This window comes from Corvus hawaiiensis, chromosome 27 (genome assembly GCF_020740725.1).
Source record: "Corvus hawaiiensis isolate bCorHaw1 chromosome 27, bCorHaw1.pri.cur, whole genome shotgun sequence".
Classification (NCBI taxonomy): domain Eukaryota; kingdom Metazoa; phylum Chordata; class Aves; order Passeriformes; family Corvidae; genus Corvus; species Corvus hawaiiensis.
The window spans coordinates 3,674,600-3,679,640 of NC_063239.1; the positions used below are offsets into that span (position 1 = coordinate 3,674,600).

Here is a 5,041-nt window from a genome sequence, read left to right on the forward strand (position 1 = left end):
GAGGGAGGACGATGACGACGAAGACGAAGACGAGGACGAGGACGAGGACAAGGAGGAGGAGGAGGAGGAGGAGCAGCAGGAGGAGGAGGACGAGGAGGACGAGGACGAGGACGAGGAGAACGAGCAAAAGGAGGACGAGGAGGGGTTGGACGAGGACGAGGATGACGTGGACGAGGATGAGGAGGAGGAGGAGGTGGACGAGGATGAGGAGGAGGACGACGAGGAGGACGAGGAGGAGCAGGATGAGGAGGAGGATGATGAGGAGAAGGTAGACGAGGTGGTCGAGGACGAGGAGGAGGGGTAAGGCTGGAGATCTTCCGCATCCTGCTCCTTCACTGCTGACATCAGGGAATTCCCTGGAGCATCCAACCCCTGCCTTTGCTGCTCCAGGATCTTGTCTGGCACCTCTCTAAGCCTCTTCACCTTTGGCAGCGCCGCAGCATCCTTGGAGTCATGGACTGGCACCTGGCAGCTCCAGGACACTTGCTGCTGGGATGCTTTTCTCTGGGAAAATGTTGGACACGGCCTGACTCCAATTTTTACTTCCAGCCCTTTCCTGGCCATCTGCATCCTCAGCCACAAGCAGGTTCTGCAGATCGACGTGGCTCTAGGGGAGCAGGGACTCCTGTCTGGGGGCAAAGAAAACAAAGACAACTTGTAAGAAGAGAACCTGGAGCTCCTAGTCAGAAGAGAAAGGACTATTCAATCAAGGCAGGGCCGATGGAGGAAACTTTCTAAAACGGAACAAGCAGCAGAAGCACAGGAGTTTTGCAGAAGAAATTCCCCTCCCAGCACTTGGCTTAGCGAAAAAGCCTGATGTTGCTAGGAGAGACATGAGTTCAGGTCTAGTATTGGGTAGCAGACATCTGAACATTTAGACTATTGGCTGTCCAGGCTCACGCTATTCCAACCTGAGAGTGAAACTATTCTAAAAGCTAGGGATGCTTGGAAGAAATGTTTCTGCTCACCCCACGACTGGGGACCGTGCATCATTCCTACCTTGCACCTGTCCAAAGGCCTTCCTCCGTCTGCGCTCTGGCAGCTCTCACCGAGGCTCTGGCAGGGATGGAGGCTCTTGCCACAAGTATCCCAAGTGTGGAGATCTTCCTCATCCTGCTCCTCCACTGCTGACATCAGGGAATTCCCTGGAGCTGCCAACACCTGCCTTTGCTGCTCGAGGATCTTCTCTAGCACCATGCCAAAGGCCTTCTCCTATGGCAGCGCTGCAGCATCCTGAGAGTCACGGACTGGAACTGGCACCTTCAGGAAAGTTCTGCTGGGAAACACCCGTCAGCCATTCCCTGACTGCAATGAGCTGGCCTCCTATTCCTCTGCAAGGCTCCTCCTGGCCAGGTGCATCCTCAGCAATGACACGGTTCTGCTGAGAGCCGCGGCTCTGAGGGAGCAGCGAGTCCTGTCCAAAGGGCTTCCTCCGTCTCCAGTCCTGCAGCTCTCACAGGGGTACCAGGCATGGTCATGTCTCCTGCCAGGAGTATCCGACGTGTGGAATTCATCCTCATCCTTCTTCTCCATTGCTGATGGCTCTAAGTGCCCTGCAGATGGGAACATCTGCCTTTGCTGCTGGAGGTTTTTGTCCAGCACCACACCCAAAGTCTTCTCCTCTGGTACTGCCACATCGTTCTTGGAACCTTGGTTGGGGAACTGGGGGCTCCAGGACAATCGCTGCTCTGCCTCTGGCTTGTGGGAGTGCCTTACTGGAGGCCTCCTCTTTTCTCTATCCTGCTGAAACAAGAAAGGCTTCGTAACTTGACTGCTCTATGCCAGCTATGAGTACATCATCTCCTCTGTAACTCTTTTGTAGTGGACACAGAGTTTGTTGAAGCTCATTCTCACAACTCTTATCGTGACTATGCCTCATAACTCTTACAACTCTTATTAGTTCATAACCTGGATTACAGATCGTCTCTGTCCAGATTAGAATTTTAAAATATACAATACAATTCTCAAGATCCTCTAGCTACAAGATGTAACCACACATCTTTGTCCTTTTTTATTTTTGCAAAAACATTGGCAATTGTTTCTCTCTTTTATATTTTCCCTTTGGAACTCATCTGTTTCCTGTTTTCACTTCCTCTGCTCAGAAGACCTTTCCTTTGGTTTATTCTTGTACTGATTCTCCAATCTTTCCAGGCTACTTTATAGAGATGTAGCTGGTGCAACAGACACTTACTAGATAGTTTTTGTTGTTTTGATTTATACTACAGGAAGATGATAAAACAGGTATTTTACATTTCCTCGGACAGCAAAAATTTTTTGCATTTTTAATGGAAAATAAATTTTTAAAGTTTGGATAGCATAATTTAAAAAAAATAGCTTCATTACCTGCCCAGTAGCCATAACATAGATCTGTATCCATCATCTAAAAGTAAAGCCAGCTTTTGATTTGATACACACATTGAGACTTTATCCTGTAGGAAATAAAGCAGAAAAAATATGCTATTACAGTTTTATCTTCGACTGCACATCACTTCTAACCTTGAGCGAAGGCTCTGCATTATGGAATAGAACCAACTGAGGCAGTGCAGCTCTCGGTTAACACATGATCAGAACCTTAGACTGCTAAGGAAGAGCAGGAAATAGTTTGGCTGCCACCACGAGGCAACAGCACATTGTCCTGTTGACATTCACCCGGTCAGAGTGAAACTGGAACCGAGCAATCCCATTCCTCTACAACCACCCTTATGCTGCAGAGATGGAGCCCTGAGCTCAGCAATGCCATTTGTGACAGAGCTTTCCCAGGTGTGAAGGCATCCTCCCTTCCCAGAGGTATTGCAAGTTCCCCTCTCCCCACTCCATTCCATCCGGAAATGGAATGCTGACAATCCATAAAGGTTATACACTACAACACTGCCATGGATTCTTTTCCTTAGGTAGATCTAAGGCAGTCTGGGAGTCGCTCAGCCTCTTGTGCCCTCTTCAAGTGAGCATTTGTAACTTTTCTTCCTACAATAATCCAACCAAACAACTTGGTTACTGCTCCAAGTAATTACCAGAAGCTTTGGCTGTGTTTTCCCATTCGATTTTATTTAACCCAATATTTTGCAAATACTGACACTTCTATATTTGAAATTCCCAGCATACTACAGAGATTTGAGAGGTGATCTTCAAACTTGAGAGGTGATATTGACCACAGAGTAGCAATAAATAGGAAATATCAGGACAAAAGTTAATCCAATACACATCCCCAACAATCCTCCAATTTTTTTTTAAATTTTTTTTTTTATTCTGAAAGAAACAAATTTAACAGCACTGCCATCCATGCAACAAAGTGACCCAGGCATGAAGATGAGCAAGCTGTTGGTCCTTCACATTCCAGTTTTCAAGGGTGACGTTAGTGGGACACTGCTTGGAGCACTGCAATGATATCAAAGTAATCCCTTAAACTTCCTGCTAACTGGAAATTTCTTTTAAGATGCACAGATAATATAGGGCTCATTACTTACACATACAGGCAAAAGGAAAAAACAAGTTTCACCACATTCTCATAAACCTCTGGAAATAAAGTCCTGTAAACTTAACTGCCTTTCTCAATTTGAGAAATTGCTACTGCTATAACACTACCTGTACTGGACCTTGTCAACTGGATGCTTTTGCCCAGACTCCTTGCTCCATATATGTCATTTACACCACAGAAAACAAGACAGAATCCTATCCAAGCAAAAATTCAGTGGGAATGGAGAATGACTTACTCGGCAACACCTGATTCTCTCTGTGCAACATGCACTACAGCTTTCTTTCGGTCTGATCAAACACTTCTTATGGTAAAGATCATCATCCTATAGTCCGAACTACGCACTGACTTCCCGGCTCGCTGTGCCTCATCGCCGCCACCCTGATCCATTCTCTGCACATTGACTGAGCCTGACCGTACCCTCTGCAACCACCACCTCCCTGGGCAACCTGTGCCAACGCCTGACCACCCCAACAGCGAAAAAAATTTAATATGTAATCCGAATCCCCACTGTCCCATTTGAAGGCCACTCCCTCTAGTAGCCCGTAGGCTTCTTTTCAGAAGCGATGTGAGGGGAAGGCGGCTCGCCGCTCCCCTTTGCCCACACGGCTGGCTCCCTTCCAGGCCCGATCCCACCCACAGCAAGGAAGGAACGCACCCACCCACACGCCCGGGGCCACTCCTTCACCGGGGCTCTGTCAGTCCCCCGCCGGGGCTCGGTCAGTCCCTCGCCGGGGGTCACTCCCCCAGCACAGCCCGCTCCCCGCGCCCGCCCTGCCGCCGCCGCTCCCGCTCTGCCGCCCCCACGGCCCCTCAGCGGCACCGGCCCCTCCGGGCCCCGCCCCCGCCCCGCGGCCCCGGCCAATCCCCGCCCAGCCCCGCCCGTCCTGCGGCTCCCCATTGGTGGCGCGCGCTCCGCCCGCGGGCCGAGCAGCGCGAGCGACGCAGCCTCCGCCCCCTGTTCCGCTGCGCGCGCGGAGCGCTCGGCCGTGCCCTGGGGAGCGGCGGCCGCGGGGCCCGCGCGGAGCGGCCGTTCCTCCGTGGCTGCGCCGCCAGCACGGCCGGCAACGCGGGCGCGCAGAAGGCGCTTCGGCCACCGGGCAGGAGGGATCACTGCAGAAACCCAAACGTTCTGCAAGAGCGGGAATTGGTGTCCAAGGACATAGTTTACACCTGCACTTGGCTCGCTGCATCCCCCTGCAGCGCTACGGGCTGGTTACTTTAGGCGGCCACAGAGCCCTTAAAGGGAACTGGGCCGCCTTGACTTGTTAGCAAAGCGGCCACAGAGTCCCTAAATCAGACTGGGCTGCCTGGAGTTGTTACTAAATTCCCCACATTGCACTGACCGTTCTGTGCAATTTCCAATGGCCCCGCACCTGGGGGTGGTGGCCAAGAGCTGCTGAACACGAGCCCAGGTGTGCCCAGGTGGCCAAGAAGGACATTGGCATCCTGGCCTGGGTCAGCAACAGTGCAGCCAGCAGGACCGGGGCAGTGACTGTCCGTCCCCCTGTTTTGGGCACCGCTGAGGCCCCACCTCGAATGGTGGGGTCAGTTTTGGGTCCCTCACTG

The 5,041-nt window shown here is 51.7% G+C and overlaps 1 long non-coding RNA gene across 3 annotated transcripts; it reads right to left on the reverse strand.

Moving 5' to 3' along the window:
- Positions 1–227: 227 nt before the first annotated feature.
- On the reverse strand, positions 228–4,242 carry LOC125317582. 3 transcript variants are annotated; one of them, XR_007200122.1, is made up of 3 exons: positions 4,135–4,242; positions 2,344–2,429; positions 228–629 (listed from the first exon to the last, which is right to left on the reverse strand). It is a non-coding gene; the product is annotated as an uncharacterized LOC125317582 (long non-coding RNA). The 3 variants fall into 3 exon arrangements; XR_007200121.1 differs by lacking the exon at positions 228–629 and adding an exon at positions 1,258–1,743; XR_007200120.1 differs by lacking the exon at positions 228–629 and adding an exon at positions 1,259–1,740.
- Between the last annotated feature and the right edge of the window lie 799 nt (positions 4,243–5,041).